Source organism: Chiloscyllium plagiosum, unplaced genomic scaffold (genome assembly GCF_037043375.1).
Source record: "Chiloscyllium plagiosum isolate Xiang-an unplaced genomic scaffold, Cpla_swu_hap1 HiC_scaffold_49, whole genome shotgun sequence".
NCBI lineage: Eukaryota > Metazoa > Chordata > Chondrichthyes > Orectolobiformes > Hemiscylliidae > Chiloscyllium > Chiloscyllium plagiosum.
In genome coordinates, this window is record NW_028270187.1 from 9,497,398 (window position 1) to 9,515,702 (window position 18,305).

Genomic DNA, 18,305 nt, shown 5'->3' on the forward strand with positions numbered 1-18,305 from the left:
CATTTCAGCAATGAAAAGATACTGGATAAGCTCGGGTTATTTTCTTTGAGCAGAGAATTCTAACAGGTGATCTGACAGATGTGTGTCAGATTATGAGGGGCATCGACAGGATGGGGACAAAGCAGCTGTTCCCCTTAGTCAATATGCAGAAGGACATCATTTTCAAGTGAGAGACTGGAGGTTTAGAGTGGTTAAAGGATTTGTTTACCATCCAGAGTTTGTAGATGTCTGAATTGCATTGGTTTGGAGACAGGTAACCTCACTATCTTTAAGAAGTACTCAGATGATCACCTGAGCAACATAACATTCAAGTGTATGGGCCTAAAGTTGGAACGTGTGTCTAATGCGGCTAGCAGTGCGTGTTGTCATAGCGCAGGCTTTGTGCGCTGACGACCTGTTCTGTATTCTATGAATTCTGTATTCTGCAAATCCCTTCCATCAACCAATTCTGGCAAATCCTAGGCCACCCTTTCCTTGAGTTTTGTGGAGATAGCAGTTGCGTTCTCACGCTTCCCTTCTGACCCTAACACATCAGCATCTTTGTAACTGTTTCAAGGTTGGCCATCTCCGCAATGGGCAGGTCAGGGCTCCTCTGCTCCTACATCATTTCTCTCAGTCTGTCGAGCTCCCGAAGACGCAGCAATTTAACTGTGTTCTTCTGCTTGTGTAGAACGAGATCAAACTGCTGTAACTTTGGTTAATCTCTGCCTCAGTCTCTTTGTGCTCATTGTGATGGTGGTCATCATTGGCAATCATTTTACAATCGGCTTGCCACTGACAGGTAAAATAGCCACTTTGCTTTGGTTTTGAATCTTCGATATTCCCTTACATTTGTTTGTGTTTCTACCTTGGTGTATTCACCATTCCTTTGGCGAGCATTTAGCTGGATGGCTGGTTTGTTAACACAGCATGAAGCCAAACCCTACATAGACTGAGGTTACCATGAAGGACTCCTTTCTCTATCGCTTAACTTGGCTGGGGCGTGATGATCCTCAGATGGAAATTCTCTCTCTCTCTCTCTCTTTCCCCAAAACTCACTCTCTCTTACACACACACACACACACACACACACACACACACACACACACACACACACACACACACACACACACACACACACACACACACACACACACACACACACACACACACACACACACACACACACACACACACACACACACACACACACACACTTCTCCCAGGATCCACTCGGATTATGACCTGTCCACATGTCTTTTAAATGGTGCAACTGTACCTGCATCTACTATTCCTCTGGCAGTTTGTTCCACATATGAACCAACATCTGTGTGCAAATGTTTCCCCTTATGCCCCTTTTAAAATCACTTTTAGCTCTCACCCATGCTGCTAGTTTTGAACTCGCCCACCCTTGGAAAATGCCATAGCTGTTCAAATATTTATGACCCTCATAATTTTATGCACATTTATAATGTCACCCTTCAAACTTCTGCTCTCCAGGGAAAGAAGGCCCAGCCTATCTAGCCTCACCTTTTATCTCAAACCCTCCATTTCTGGTAACATCCTTGAAAGTATTTTCCGTATCATCTCCAATTTATTACTTTCCTTTCTATAGCATGGCGACGATAATTACATTCAGTACTCCAAAAGTTCCCACAGCAACTTCATAACATCAAAAGTAATCTGTGTTTGTTTTTTCTCCTATTAAAGTTGTCAAGTGTCAGAGCTGCCAGTGAACGCTGTGTAAGGTTTACAGAGTTGGATATATTTTCTCGCTCGTCTGTCTTGTACTCAGTTCTGTTCTGCTAGATGAATCCATCCAAGCCTTTTATTTTGCATTCCCTCATCACTCAAGTCAATGTTTGTTCACAAATCCTTCATTGATGAACTCATCAGACTATCACCACGATTGAATATTGATGCACAATGGACTGTCGTGCCCAAATGATTTATCAGAATGAATGCAAGAAATCCTCAACAAAACAGAGGAAAATATGTTGTGCATTTCAACAACTTCTCAAACATGAGTAGCAAACCGAAACAGCACCCCATAGTTCCTCTCTCCAAGGCAACTCTACAGCCAAATTAATATCGAGTTTTTTTTCTCTGAAATGGCCTGGCAAACCACTCATTTCAAAGGCAGTTCGGAATGAGCAATAATTGCTGGCACCAGCAACACCCAGATACCATGTACTCATTTTCTGAGATCATGCAAAAGGACATGCCGATTCCTCTGCTCTGAAGATTCTGTCCGTTTAGAGAATGGAACCTTTTTCAATCTTACACCAAAATGGATAACCTCACACATACCCATGTGAAACTCTGTCTGCCAACTGTTGGTCCATTCACCTTTCACATTCTTCCTCAAGTAAGGGGATCAAAATTCGCACACCACAGGATTCAAGGTTCTGGATTAGTGGTGCTGGAAAAGCACAGCAGTTCAAGCAGCATCCGAGGAGCTGTAAAATCGACGTTTCGGGCAAAGGCCATTCATCAGGAATACAGGCAGAGTGCCTAAAGGATAGAAAGATAAATGAGAGGAGGGTGGGGGTGGGGAGAAAGTAGCATAGAGTACAATAGGTGAGTGGGGGAGGGGATGAAGAAGCTAGGTCAGGGAGGAGGGAGGAGTGGATAGGTGGAAAAGAAGATAGACAGGAAAGACAAGTCATGGGGACAGTGCAGAGAAGAAAGTTTGGAATGGGGTGAGGTGGGGGAAGGGGAAATGCGGAAACTGTTGAAGTCCACATTGATGCACTGGGGTTGAAGTGTTTCGAGGCGGAAGATGAGGCGTTCTTCCTCCAGGCATTGGGTGGTGAGGGAGCGGCAGTGAAGGAGGCGCCCATCTCCCCAATGTAGAGGAGACCGTATCGGGAGCAACGGATACAATAAATGATATCTGTGGATGTACAGGTAAAACTTTGATGGATGTGGAAGGCTCCTTTCGGGCCTTGGATAGAGGTTAGGGAGGAGGCGTGGGCCAGGTTTTGCAATTCCTGCGGTGCAGTGGAAGGTGCCAGGATGGGAGGGTGGGTTGTAGGGGGGGCATGGAGCTGACCAGGTAGTCATGGAGGGAACGGTCTTTGCGGAAGGCAGAAAGGGGTGGGGAAGGAAATATATCCCTCGTGGTGGGGTCCGTTTGGGGTGGTGGAAATGTCGGCAAATGATTTGGTTTATGTGAAGGTTGGTAGGGTGGAAGGTGAGCACTAGGGGCGTTCTGTCCTTGTTACGGTTGGAGGGGTGGAGTCTGAGGGCGGAGGTGCGGGTTGTGGACGAAATGCGTTGGAGGGCATCTTTAACCACATGGGAAGGGAAATTGCGGTCTCTAAAGAAGGAGGACATCTGGTGTGTTCTGTGGTGGAACTGGTCCTCCTGGGAGCAGATACGGTGGAGGCGGAGGAATTGGGAATACGGGATGGCATTTTTGCAGGAGGTAGGGTGGAAAGAGGTGTAATCCACGTAGCTGTGAGAGTGAAAAAAAATGTTGGTGTCAAGTCGGTCGTCATTAATGGAAATGGAAAGGTCCTCGACACTGTCCTATCCCCCCTAGTACAGGAGCTCCCCACGTACGTTCGGGACACCACCCACGTCCCCCACCTTCTCCAAGACTTCCGTTTCCCCGGCCCCCAACGCCTCATCTTCGCCATGGATATCCAATCTCTCTACACCTCCATCCGCCATGACCAGGGCCTCCAACCCCGCCGTTTCTTCCTCTTCCGATGTCCCCAGTAGTACCCTTCCGCCGATAGTCTCATTTGTTTGGCCAAACTGGTCCTCACCCTTAACAATTTCTCCTTCGAATCCTCCCGCTTTTTCCAGACCAAAGGGGTAGCAATGGGCACCCGTATGGGCTCCAGCTATGCCTGTTTCTTTGTTGGCTACGTAGAACAGACCATCTTCCGTAATTACACCGGCACCACTCCCCACCTCTTCCTCCACTACGTTGATGCCTCCCACCTCAACTGAGTTCCAAGCTTTCAGCTCAGCACTGTCCCCATGACTTGTCTTTCCTGCCTATCTTCTTTTCCACCTACCCACTCCACCTTCCTCCCTGACATATCACCTTCATCCCCTCCCCCACTCACCTCTTGTGCTCTATGCGACTTTCTCCCTACCCCCACCCTCCTCCCATTTATCTCTCCACCCTTCAGGCAATCTGCCTGTATTCCTTATGAAGGGGTTTTGCCCGAAACGTCGATTTTACTGCTCATCGGATGCTACCTGAACTGCTGTGCCTTTCCTGCGCCACTAATCCAGAATCTGGTTTCCAGCATCTGCAGGCATTGTTTTTACCGACAGGATTCAAGGTGTTTATATGGCTGGTTAAGTTCAGGTTCCAGTTAATTGTATCATCGTACTTGGATAACAGGATAATCAGCACTAGTAATGCCCACAGATTGTCTCTGAGCTGACATGGTGTTTTGCTTTGCCACTTAAATAATAGATCCCACCCACGCTGAAGTTCTGAAGTAAAGTAGAAGTACACTTTAGTTTCCAATTTATGTCCTCACATTCCTGCTGTTTATGTATATGAATGTCTCCAGTGATTAATTGTTTTGACCAGGCTGCTAACATCATCAACGCCCCACTTCTTTGCTTACTCTGGACTGTCCATTTACCCATCTACTTGCAGGTTCATGTCATGTTTCTACCATTATGAACTTGATGGTGAATGGAACGGACAGCCTTTCAGAATTTAGAAGAAGAGGTAATTCGTCGGCCGGGGGTTGGGGTGGGGGGTGGGGGCGGGATGTGAATCTGTGCAACTCCTTGCTGCAGAGTGTATAGAAGCCAAGTCTTTGAGTGTCTTTAAGAGTTAAGAGTTAAGCGTTTTCTCAATTGGTAAGGGGATCAAAGGTTACAGGGAGAAGGTCGGAGCATGGGGTTGAGAAGCCTATCAGTTGTCAGCAAAAGGCAGAGCAGACTCAATGAGCCGAATGACGTAATTCTGCTCCTACATTTAATCGAGTCATGATTATCCATGTAACTCCTTCTCCAATGTAAACTGTTCCACGCTAGATTTGCTGATTTGTTGCATGTTGACTTGTCTTCCATTTCAAGCCAATCCTTTTTCTGTTGTACAACCACGGGGTATTCTTCTCTCTCCGTGTGTGCAGCTAGATACTAATGTATCAGGGATCCATAACCTGGGCTCCAATCAGAAGGTACTTTCAAAGTGTTTGCAGGATGCCCACGAGCTAACATTGTAATGTGCTTTCTGTGTTATTATGGTAATACACTGTTCTTCTGTTAAGTTTCTGCAGGGGAGAGAAAGGATCCGACAAAACACACTGTTTACGTCTCCACAACAGGAGTATAATGCTCGACGTGAGAATCGATTCACTTGCTGTTTCAACTGTGTCTTTGGAAGATGGGGTTATAACGTGTGGTTTGTGTCGCTACCTGCCATTGTTCCACACCTGCCTCTTTTCCAAAATTGTTCGCTCTCGCTCTCTCGCTCCCACACACATTCAGGAGAAAGTGAAGCTTCTCACTCAATCATGCAAGGTGCAAGAGGCCCTTCAGCCTAATGAAGCTTTTCTACCAAATACTGTTATAAATCTGTAGCAGTCCCACTTTTCGATCCGTTGGCTGAGTTTGTTAACGTCCTTTAGCAGAGGGATTTAATGTGTAGCAACATAGCTGTGACTCCAGACTGAAAGCATGTGCTTTTATCTTAACTGCACCAACGGGTATTAAATGCTGATCAGCCAATGATGTCCACATCCTATGGAAAAGCTATTAAAAATAATACTGTTTGTGATAACGGTTCCTATTGCTGTACAACAAATTCGTCTAAGGAGCAGGGTACCACCTCCACCTATTCAAAACCACTCTTAAATGCTGATTCTAAACTTTGAAGAGCAGAGCATCAATCTGTCTCACTGAGGAATTACTTCAGGAGATTTTTTAGCAATGTCGGGGTGGGGTTGAGATCATATCGGCGTGAAAGTTCAATATGTGTATGTTGCCCTCACTGCCTGCCATTGTCACGTCCCACTGCCCGATGTCAGAGAAATCCCATTTCTTAATTACACTGCACATGTCTGCCTGTGCAATGAAAAGCGAGTTTAAGTAAAAGCTTATCTCCTCTGGCAAGCATCTGCGGCAATGGTTTTGGCTGCAGAGGATGAGTACTTACTTCTGGTGTCAGAAAACTTGAGTTCAATCCCTACTTTTACTTGAAAGTAAAATTGTACAAAACAGAATTGACCCTTCAGCCTATTTGAGTCTGCATGGACCGAACAACTCTAAATCCACACCTATCGCAATTTCCTGCACTTATACCATTCCCTTGAATGTTAGTCATTTTATAAAGTTGGGAGACTTCCCACGTCAACTCACCTCAGGGACATTGCATTCCGGACACTCATCAGCCTCTGGGTGATTTATTTTCCCTCAAATCCCTAATAATCTTACACACCTCTACCAGGGTCCCTTCAGACTTCTCTGCTTCAAGATAAAACAACCGCAGTTATCCAGCCTCTCTTCAGCCCTGAATGCTCTCTCCCAGGCAATATTTTGGTAAATCTCTTCTGTACCCCTTCCACTGCAATCACATCCTTCTTATAGTGTGGAGACTGAAAATGCACACAGTGCTTCAGTTGTGGCCTCACTAAAGTCCTGTCTCGCTCCAAAATCATCTCCTCGCTCATATAAACTACATCTTGACTGATAAAGGCATGCATCCTGTATGCCTTCTTAGAAACCCAATTAAGCTGTCCTACTACTTTTGGAGATCTGTGGACTAGATCCCCAAGATCCATCTGTTCCTTTGAGTTTCCTAGTGTCCTGACATTCGTTTAAGTACTCCTTGACTTGTTCTTTCAGCCAAGGGGCATCACCTCCCATTTATCTGAGTTCATGTCCTTCTGCTACTGATTTGACTATCTGACCTATCCTCCTGTCACCAAACACATTCGTAGGCATTTTCAACCACCCAGTCAGTCTTCCTGTCGTTCATAAATGTTACTTTTCACCCACAAATCATCAACGACTTAGTCCATCGTTGAAACTAGCCTTCCATCCATTGACTCTGTCTATATCTCCCGCTGGCTCGGCAAATCAGTCTTAAGGCTGAACAGCAATCTAGGTTTGTTCAATAAATCGTTTCAATTGCATGGCACTGTGAATTATTTTGTTAGTTCTGAGTCTGATGGTCCAGTTCCACAGCTACCTGATGAAAGAGCAGCTCAGGGAAAGCTACTTTATTCAATATAACCTATTGGATTATAACCCAGTGTTGTTTACTTTAGGTGGTATGATAAGTCTGGATGCGTGCAAAACAAAACATTTAACTCTATCTCGGTACATGACAATAACATATCAAATCAAACATCATCCCTCCCGCATCATTTACGAATATCATAATCCAGTCATTCAACTAAATGTGATGGAAGGACATTTCAGAGCGGGCCAATCGTTCTTTTGATCTATGAAGCTCAGGAAGGTTCTCCTGTATCTAAAATCGTTGATGGCTGGGGTCATTAGGTCAAGGCATCTCCAAACTGGACCGTTTGCATCTTGCGGTCAGACAGTGTGATTACATGGCAGTTCCATGGATATGTGCTGTGGGCAGAGGGGAATTTTAAAAACTCACTTTTTCACTTGTCGTTCGAAATGTGGAGGCGGCGTGATTTTGGTTTCACTTGTTCCAAACCACTGCGACATTGTTCAGCAGCTTTCCACGGACATTTGTGTCCATGAAATCGATGCACAGATCAGGCTGGAGATTTCGATAAAAAAGCAGGGACAATCGGCTGAATGATCCACAGTGATGAGACTATTAACAGGAGCTGTACCAGTGATACTGGCTGGCATTGATCACAAGTTTCTAGAGGACTGCAAAATAATTCTGCGTGCCCTTGAAAGCAGGGAGTAACTTTAAGATTTGTCATGTTAAAGGGCAGTGATGGTGGATAGATATAAGCAAACCTGTTAGCATAACACATCTCCTTGCAAACTGTGCTACATTTGGGGCCGTTAGGTTCGGGGAAAGTAATCGGGCTGCTCTCATTAGAGAAAGATGACTGGTGGGGTTTAACCTCATGGTCTCCATACCTCAAGTAACTGGAGTGGCTCAAGGAGGTTCGACACTTATGGTAACCTCAGTTGGTGTGGGGACTGATTAGCTCAGTGGGTTAGATGGTTGGTTTTGATTCAGAGTGACACCAAACAGTACATGGTTTGTTAAAGTCAATAAAATTGTTGCACAGATAGAAACGCATAATTTTGTGGCATGGTTCTGTCTGTTAAAACAGATTACTCTTGAATATGCACCAATTTGTAACTGAATATTAGCAATTCTTTATCACTGTCCGTTCTTTCCAAGTAACAACACTCGATAAGTAGTGGTTTTTTTTTTATGTTGTACCAGCTTCTGCTAAGAGTTACGAGAGGAAAGTGAGGACTGCAGATGCTGGGGATCAGAGCTTAAAAATGTGTCGCTGGAAAAGCGCAGCGGGTCAGGCAGCATCAAAGGAGAAGGAGAATCGACGTTTCGGGCATAAACCCTTCTTCAGGATTCTTCACTTGGACGTCGCCACTGATGATGTTACCTAGCCAGGTAATGAAACGTCTGGATATCAAACCTACAGCTCAGCGAGCAAACCTACATTCTAAACTTCAACCTGAGCTACAAACCTTCACAAACCTTGCAACAATCCTTGGAAGAGTAAGAACTGCAGATGCTAGGCGTCGGACTCGATAAAACGTGGAGCTGGAAAAGCACTGCATGTCAGACAGTGTTGAAGCAGCAGGAAAGTCGATGCTTCAGGTCAGGACTCTCCATCAGGGGACTTCTTTGTATTCACTTGTGGGACATAGGAATCCCTGGCTGGCCAGCAGTTAGTGTCCATCCCAAACTGTCCTTTAATAAGGGTTGGTCTGCCTTGCAAGGCCATTTCAGAGGACAGTTGAGAGATGACCACTGACCTGGATGTCACATCCAGTCAATAGGCAAGGGGAGCACATTTCCTTCCATAAAGTCAATCGTGAACCATTAGGATTCTTACAAGAATTGAGTGTTAAACAGTCCTCATTAAATAAAGGTTTTAATTCCAGATTTTTTTCTGGTTCAAAGTTTAACAACTACCTGATGTGATTTGAATCCACATCTCCAGGCCATTAACCTGGCCGCTGCAGATTCCGATCCCAGCAAAATTACCTCTATGCCACCGTGTTGCTTAAATGGCTACAAACACATTCAATGCACTCAACATAAACACTAGATATACTCACAAAAATGTTAGGTTCTGATTTCTGGATTGGACTGTCACTTCTTGTGATTGATACTATGATAGATCACAGAACGGTGGGATGGACAGCTCAGCTCAGCACCACATTTCTCCTGTTGGATTCGGTTTCTTACTAATCATCACTTTCACGATCACTTCATTAATTTCCATTGTTTCTTGGAGTCTTACTTCAGGAAGACGAGTGAATGTTTTGATGACGAGAGTTTTATGTGAAATGGTTAAGTCATTGAGCATGCCTGATGGGCAGCCAAAGTTGCGTATTGATTCCTGGTCTATACCCAGGAGAGATGGCGTCCCAGTGGCATTATCACTTGGCTATTAATCCAGATAGACATGAATGTCCAGAGAGTCCCCAATGGATTGGGGGCTTGGCCGGGTTGGGGGGAGGTGGGGAGGGATGGGAGAAGGACATGGTTACAGAATATAACATGCCAAAAGAAAAGGAATAAATCGTTTAGAATTTGAAGGTGTTGAGCTCAATATTAAGTCCAGAAGGCTGTAAAGTGCCTAGTCTGATGATGAGATATTGTCCTTATAGCATGCGCTGTGGTTCACTCGAACACTGAAGCATGCCAAGGACAGACACATGGACATGCAAACAGGAAGCAGTGTTAAGATGACCGGCTGCAGAAAGGTTGGGTTCCTGCTTGCACATACCTTGGAGGTGTTCTGCAAAGTGGTAACACTGTCTGTGTTTGGTTAAGCACTGTAGCATAGGCCACATCGTGTGCAGTGAAAACAATACACAGGTTTGGAGGAGGTACACGTGAAATGCTGCCAGAAGCACGGAAACAACGTCCTCTATAACTGCAACATAACTTCTAAATATCTATGCTTAATGCCCTGGGGGCGGCACGGTGGATCAATGGTTAAGAAAAGCACAGCAAGCCAGGCAGCACCCAAGAAACAGGAAAATCAACGTTTTGGGCAAAACCCCTTCATCAAGAACGTCTCCTGATGAATGGCTTTTGCTCGAAACGTTGATTTTCCTTCTCGTCGGGTGCTTCCAGTCCTGCTGTGCTTTTCCAGTACTAGTCTAATCTTGATCCTAATCTCCAGCATCTGTAGTACCCACTTCTGCCCTTGATTAGTGATGAGCACTGCTGCCCCACAGCGCCAGGGTCATGAGGATCCTGGGGTTTTATTAATTCGAGTTTAGAAGGTTGAGGGGAGATCGAATAGAAACATACAAGATAATGTATGGCTTAGAAAGAGTGGAATGTGGGAAGTTGTATCGGTTAGGTAGGGAGACAAGGACCCTACCTAAGACTTAGACTTAGAGTGGGTCAATTTAGAACGGAAATGAGGAGATATTTATTCAGCCAGAGAGTGGTGGGCCTGCAAAATTCATTGTCACGGAGTGCACTAGAGGTCGGGACGTTAAATGTCTTTAAGGCAGAGATTAATAAATTCTTGACCTCGTAAAGATTAGGGGCTACGGGGAGAGTGCGGGTAAGTGGAGGTGAAATGCCCATCAGCCATGATTAAATGGCGCAGTGCACTCGATGGGCAGAATGACCGTACTTCCACTCCTATGTCTAATAGTCTTATGATGAAGGCCTGTGTGCCAACAGCCTTCTTCACTGCCCTGTCTACCTGTAACCGTTGCCTGATCTCCATATTCTCTCCTTTTCACTCGACTTCTTGGGTGGTGAGCAGGGACGATGTGAAAGGGCAGATGTTGCATCTTCTGTGATGCTGTCCCACCGGCTGTGATCTCCATTATTGCTTGTTTCCAATAAGATTTCAGCAACTTCAGTAATTTTCTCCGAAAATATTTCTCATGCCTGGAGATCCACACAACATGACGAAGTCATGGTTTCCAGACTCATCATGAATTTTTCCCCAGTTCACTCACTCCATTCGCCATCTCTCCCAAAATCACAATTCGGCAAGATTTTTCCTTCACATTAAACACACCTTTGCCAAATACAACCATAAAGCAAAGAGTCGATCCTTGTGGTGTTGGAAAGTGGATGCAGAGCGTGCTTTGGAGAAACCAGCAGGACACCTTTCCTTTTCTGTTTCCCTTCCTCACTTCACAACACCCAGAGCAGGCAGAACACAAAGCTGCTTTCCTAGACCTGAAAAAGCAGGAAATCACGTTGTTAGCTAAGTTGGTACAAATTTAATGTATAAACAGTGTCACATAAGCTTATTGCACAGAGACATAGGTTTTTAATAAGACAATTGAAAATGAATTTATTAAACAATTGAACAGAAACTTCTTACACTAATGAACCAAAGTGGACTCATGAAAATATTTTTATGTGTTAAAACTCTCCTTACAGAATTTATAGTAAATTTCAGAAGCCAACTAACTTGAGTGTCTTCCCCCTAATTATATTAAACATTTGAAAATAAGCTTACTGCGCAGTTTATGGGGAGGTGTGTTTTGCACTCAGCAAAGGAGCGGCCAATCCGAATGGACCTCCACAATAGGGGATGATGGTGAGGAAGGGTAGTGAGCGAAGGAGCTGTGCAATCCAAGTTGACCTCCAAGGCATGGGGTGATAATGAGGAGGGCACTGAGGGAGCAATGGACAGTGAAATAGACCTCCGCAATAGATGGCAATGGTGAGAGAGGACAGTGAACAAAGGACCTAGACCTCCACAAATGGGGATGTTGGTAAGGGCAGGCGTCGAGCGCGGGAATATTGTATTCCAGCTGGACCTCCACAATAGGGAGCGATGGTGAAGAGGACACTGAATGTTGGAGCCGGATATCAACAGCACGGGGCAGTGTTGAGGGAGGGCAATGATGTAGGGAGCTAACATCAACAACATGCAACAACACTGAGAGGTAGAATTTGGCCAGGGAATATGAAAGGGCAGGCGACATTTCTTGTAGGCGTCTCTCCATTTAGTTTCAATGTATAGCATGCCACGAAGCAATGCAAATTTGTTCAAAAGGAAAATTAACATTTCATTGCTTCCACTGTCCGATTTCCCATTGACAATGCTGATAATGCAGGTTTCCAACGGTACAGACCTTGTGCAAGATCTGTTCTTGTTTCCCCTTTTACAATTCAATGTAAAAAAGTGAAGTCACCATAATGTTAGTGGACGATAGCAACTGTTCCCTCATTACAGGCAAAGAGAGATGACTGGGTGGTGGTTTAATTTGAGCGTCAGGCGAGGGAAGAGGTTGAGATGGACAGCCTTTCATAGTAACCTCAACTGATGCAGGCATTAAACCCTCTCTGTTGGCATCACACTGCTGTCCTGCTGATTGAATTGTGACACTTTTAATTACGTAATATGTGCAACATTGCTGTGGAGCTACAGCTCAGTTCGATGTGAATAAGAACAGCAAATTTCAAAGAAAAATTAAACCAGAGAGAATTACTTAAGAGCCTGCGTTCTTGCGTGGCCCAAACAGTTTGTTCCCATGTCAGTTCAACCGTATTGCTTGCATAAGTGTGGTCTTGTCATGCTGCAGCTAATGAGACTGGCTCAGGGAGGGGCATTTGCATGTAGCATTACTCAGAATACTAAATCTTCTTGAAAACTGCTATTGGCAAAATCATTCTCTGCTAGTTTGTGCATCAGGCAAACCCCAAAATATCCTCAGAGACTTGAGACCTCTCAGAGTGACCCCATATGATTTGTAATTCAGTTAATAGCATAAGACTCACTGTGACATTTATATTATCCGGATGTCATTGTCAATATTACATTCTTCGTGCCATTTGCAAATGTGAGTTTCAAAAGAAGGAATTATTTACCATTGGCCTTCCAAAACCACCTCTGTGCATTGGTTATGCCCTGACATTGCTTTAAATAGATGACTAATGTTCCCCTTGAAACATGTTTATTGGAGATTTCCATTGCATGGGGCAATTATCTGTGTAGCGATGGAGTATGACTGGTCAACATTTAAAAGCTTATAGATAGGTTGGGTAGCCAAGGTCATTTTCAATAATAGTGAAGCCCAAACGTAGAGGGCATAGGTTAAAGGTGAGAGGGGAATAAAGTGCCCCAAGGGGCAACTTTTTCACCTAGAGGATGGTGCGTGTATGGAATGAGCTGCCAGAGGAAGTGATGGAGGCTAGGACAATTACTACATTTAAGTGGCATCTAGATGTGTATATGAATAGGAGTTAGGGGCCAACCGCTGGCAAATGGGACTAGATTATTTTAGGATATCTGGTCAGCATGAATGAGTTGGACTGAAGAGTCTGTTTCTGTGCTGTGCAGTTCTATGACTCTAGAAGGAATGTGGAGTCAGCCATGGCAATGTTGAATGGCAGAGCAAAAGGCTGAATGGCTGAGTCCTGTTCCAACACCTTACTGTCTGAAAACCAGCTTCTGATTACCTCAACTCTGCATACCCATCAGTAACTCCGTCCCACTGCTTTCTGAGGTTAACATTTCCAAAGCTAAGCAATCCTACCCCATCTCACTGCTACTAATTGAAATTAGACTTCATCCTCCTTTTACCTATGCAGCCATTCATCTGAATTGAACCCCATTCCTGCTCAGCAGCTTCAAATTTCTCCAAAACCTCAAATGACTCAACAACTCAGTATCCTTTTTTTTTAGAAAAAGTCAGTGCTCACACATTTGATACGATCACCTCTCACATATCTTCACTGCATTTTGAACCTGCACAATCTTTGGCCATAAGGGCACCCTTTCAATCCTGGAACCAGCCAGTTGAATCTTCTATGACTAGTCGACAACGGAAATGGATTGCCTGTTAAATAAGGGACAAAATCTATACAGTCATTGGTTATACCTGACCAGTGTCCTGCAGTAAATTTCAAAATGTGATGTTTCATCTCAGCTGTCAACATAATTCACTGTTCTATTTGGTTATTACAAAACTTTCTGTGCCTTTAGTTTTTTTTTTCAAATCAAATGTTCTTTTGTACACAGGCTGCTGGCTTTAACCACCAGACTGTTAATAGAGAAAACTAGATCATTTCCTTTGGAATTTATGTTAAAGCCCTCCGTGGCCGAGGTAGGATTTGAATTCAATAATAATCTGGAATTCTGAGTTTTATGGCCATGAATCCATTGCCAATTGGTGCAAAAACCCATCTTGTTCACTAATGTCCTTTAGGGAAGGAAACTGCAATCCTTACCTGGTCTGGACCGACACGTGATTCCAGACACACAACAATGCAATTGACTCTTAACAGCACTTTGTGCACGTTGGGGATGGGCAATAAATTCTGGTCCAGCCAGTGACATTCATGAACTAATTTTTAAAACTCAGTCACGTCCCCAATCAAATCATACCTGATAGTTAATTTGAACTATCTAATTTAATATCCCATGTTTCCACGTTATAATCTGTTCTTTTCATAGCCATTCACATGGTCTATCTCTAAGCTATTTAACCCGCTTTGTGATCCCCTTCAGCTTGTTATCTCCACCCAAGTTTGTAAAAATAAATAAAGCTTTTTGCTACAATGCACGAAGTCCATTCATCCAGTTCATACATCATTTATAATTATTACTTGTAATTACTACTGATCCTTGTGACAGTTCACTTGTTACAGCTTCTCAATCTGATAATGGCCTGGTTAGCCAATCTTCATTGACAGTTAAGAAAACAATCAGTAAATGTAATAGAATGCTGGCCTTTACATCAAGGGGGCTGGAGGATAATGATGCAGAAGTTATGCTGCAGTTATACAAAGCCCTGGTTAGGCCTCACTTGAAGCAGATGTGGATGGATAGATTGGGCTGGCAGGGAGTATAACGTTGGTTCACAAGAATGATATCTGCTCTTCGGGATTAAATTGTGAAGAGATATTAGACAAATTGGGATTGTTCTCTCTGGAATATAGAAGGTTAAGAGATTACCTGATTGAAGTCTTCAAGATACTAGCAGTTAAAGACAGGGTAGATAAATGGAAATTATTTCCATTGTTTGCGGATTCTAGAACAAGGGAGGGCATTGTCAGAGAATGAGGTCTGGGAAGCATTTTATTATTGTTCATGGAATGTGAGTACCGCTGGCTGGTGCAACATTTGTTGTCCAATCATAATTAGCCAGAGAGAAGCTCAGGGTCAATCACATCACCATGGGTCTGGAGTCAGACGGAAACCATACAAATAAGCAGTGTAGATCACCTTCCCTAAAGGACAGTCGTGAAACAAATTGTTTTTATTCTGACAATCAGCATTGGTTTCATGATCATCAGTAAATACTTAATTCCAGGCGATCATTGAATTCAATTTCCATCTGCCGTTGCAGGATTTGTACCCAATTCCCTCGAACATTAACAGGGTATCGAGATTAATTGTCTGGTGATAGTACATATCACAAAAAGTGGGGGAGAGGCATGTAATTAACTTCTACAAACCACATCTTATGCTGGATGAGTTATTTGATTTAAAACTGAGAGGAATAACTTTTGTGTTAAGCACATGTATTAAAGGAGCTAGGGCGCCAAAGATAGGGCTGTGGAACTATCAGTCAAAATTTGATTGAATGGTGGGAAGTTCAAGAGGCTGAATGGACTACTGGTGTTATGGATTTGAAATGTTAATTCTGTTTCTCTCTCGCTCAATCCACAGATACTGCAAGACCTGCTGAGTTTCTCCAGTTATTTCTGCTTCAGTCAATTTTTCTAACGTGTACTTGAATTGGATTCATATAATTGACGACATAATTAGTCTTTTTTGTCTGTATATTTCTTCTGAATCTGCATGCTTTCACTTATTCTGGAACCTTCCTGATATCTAATAATTCCCCAAAATTCTGGCATTCTTAAGTCTGCACGCCTTTGGATTCTGCTTCTTTCAAAGGGGTGGAGACTCTATTTATTGAAATGAAAACATTGGCAAACGCTTGCTTCACCAGAGATGTATAACTCGGCGACTTTCTCTCTCTCTCTCTCTCTCTCTCTCTCTCTTTCTCTCTTTCTCTATCTATCTATCTATCTCATACTTCAGCCAGGTGGGATTTGCGGCAGATGTGTGTGTGTGTGTGTGTGTGTGTGTGTGTGTGTGTGTGTGTGTGTGTGTGTGTGTGTGTGTGTGTGTGTGTGTGTGTGTGTGTGTGTGTGTGTGTGTGTGTGTGTGTGTGTGTGTGTGTGTGTGTGTGTGTGTGTGTGTGTGTGTGTGTGTGTGTGATAGAGTTATAAAAGAATACAGCGCAGTACAGGCCCTTCGGACCTCGATGTTGCGCCGATCCAAGCCCACCTAACCTACACTAGCCCACTATCCTCCATATGCCTATCCAATGCCCGCTTAAATGCCCATAATGAGGGAGAGTCCACCACTGCTACTGGCAGGGCATTCCATGAACTCACGACTCGCTGAGTAAAGAACCTACCCCTAACATCTGTCCTATACCTACCCCCCCTTAATTTAAAGCTATGCCCCCTTATAATAGCTGACTCCATACGTGGAAAAAGATTCTCACTGTCGACCCTATCTAAACCCCTAATCATCTTGTACACCTCTATCAAGTCACCCCTAAACCTTCTTTTCTCCATTGAAAACAACCCCAAGTGCCTCAGCCTTTCCTCATACGATCTTCCTACTATACCAGGCAACATCCTGGTAAACCTCCTCTGCACCCGTTCCACTGCCTCAACATCATTCCTATAATATGCCGAACAAAACTGCACACAATACTCCAGATGCGGCCGCACCAGAGTCTTATACAACTGCAACATGACCTCAGGACTCCGGAACTCAATTCCTCTACCAATAAAAGCCAGTACGCCATTTACCTTCTTCACCGCACTATTTACCTGGGTGGCAACTTTTAAAGATCTGTGTACATGGACACCAAGATCCCTCTGCTCATCCACACTACCAATTATCCGACCATTAGCCCAGTACCCCATCTTTTTATTACTCTTACCAAAGTGAATCACCTCACACTTAGCTACATTAAACTCCATTTGCCACCTTTCTGCCCAGTTCTGCAGCTTATCTATATCCCGCTGTAACCTGATATATCCTTCCTCACTGTCTACAATTCCTCCGACTTTCGTATCATCCGCAAACTTGCTCACCCAACCTTCTAACCCCTCCTCCAGGGGTTAAAAATGACAAACAGCAATGGTCCCAAAACAGATCCTTGCGGAACACCGCTAGTGACGGCACTCCAAGATGAACCTTTGCCATCAACTACTACCCTCTGTCTTCCTCCTGCCAGCCAACTCCTAATCCAAACCTCCAACTCACCCTCAATGCCATACCTCCGTATTTTTTGCAGTAGTCTACCATGGGGAACCTTATCAAACGCCTTACTAAAATCCATATACACCACATCTACCGCTTTCCCCTCGTCCACCTCCTTAGTCACCTTCTCAAAGAATTCAATAAGGTTTGTGAGGCACGACCTGCCCTTCACAAAACCATGCTGACTATCCTTGATCACATTATTCCTATCCAGATGTTCATAAAACCTATCCCTTACAATTCTCTCTAAGATTTTGCCCACAACAGAAGTGAGACTCACCGGCCTATAGTTACTAGGGTTATCCCTACTCCCCTTCTTGAACAAGGGAACCACATTTGCTAGCCTCCAATCTTCTGGCACTACTCCTGTAGACAACGAGGACATAAAAATCAAGGCCAATGGCTCTGCAATCTCCTCCCTTGCTTCCCAGAGAATCCTAGGATAAATGCCATCAGGCCCAGGGGACTTATCTATTTTCACCCTTTGCAGAATTTCCAACACCTCTTCTCTACATATCTCAAAGCCATCCATTCTACTTAATTGTGACTCAGTACTCACATTGACAACAATGTCCTGTTCCTGATTGAATACTGACGAAAAGTATTCATTCAGTGTCTCCCCAATCTCTTCAGCCTCCACAGGCAACTTCCCACTACTATCCTTGACTGGACCTATTCCTACCCTAGTCATTCTTTTATTCCTGACATACCTATAGAAAGCCTTAGGGTTTTCCCTAATCCTACCAACTAAGGACCTTTCATGTCCCTTCCTTGCTGCTTTTAGCTCTCTCTTCAGATCCTTCCTGGCTACCTTATAACTCTCAATCGCCCCAATTCATCCGTCACGCCTCATCTTTACATAGGCCGCCCTCTTCCCTTTAACAAGGGATTCCAATTCCTTATTCAACCACGGCTCCC

General features: G+C 44.1%; 1 pseudogene; it reads left to right on the top strand.

The window, feature by feature from the left end:
- Nucleotides 1–1,715, top strand: part of LOC148135501 (uncharacterized) — a 29,183-nt pseudogene extending 27,468 nt beyond the window's left edge.
- The last annotated feature ends 16,590 nt before the right edge of the window (nucleotides 1,716–18,305 follow it).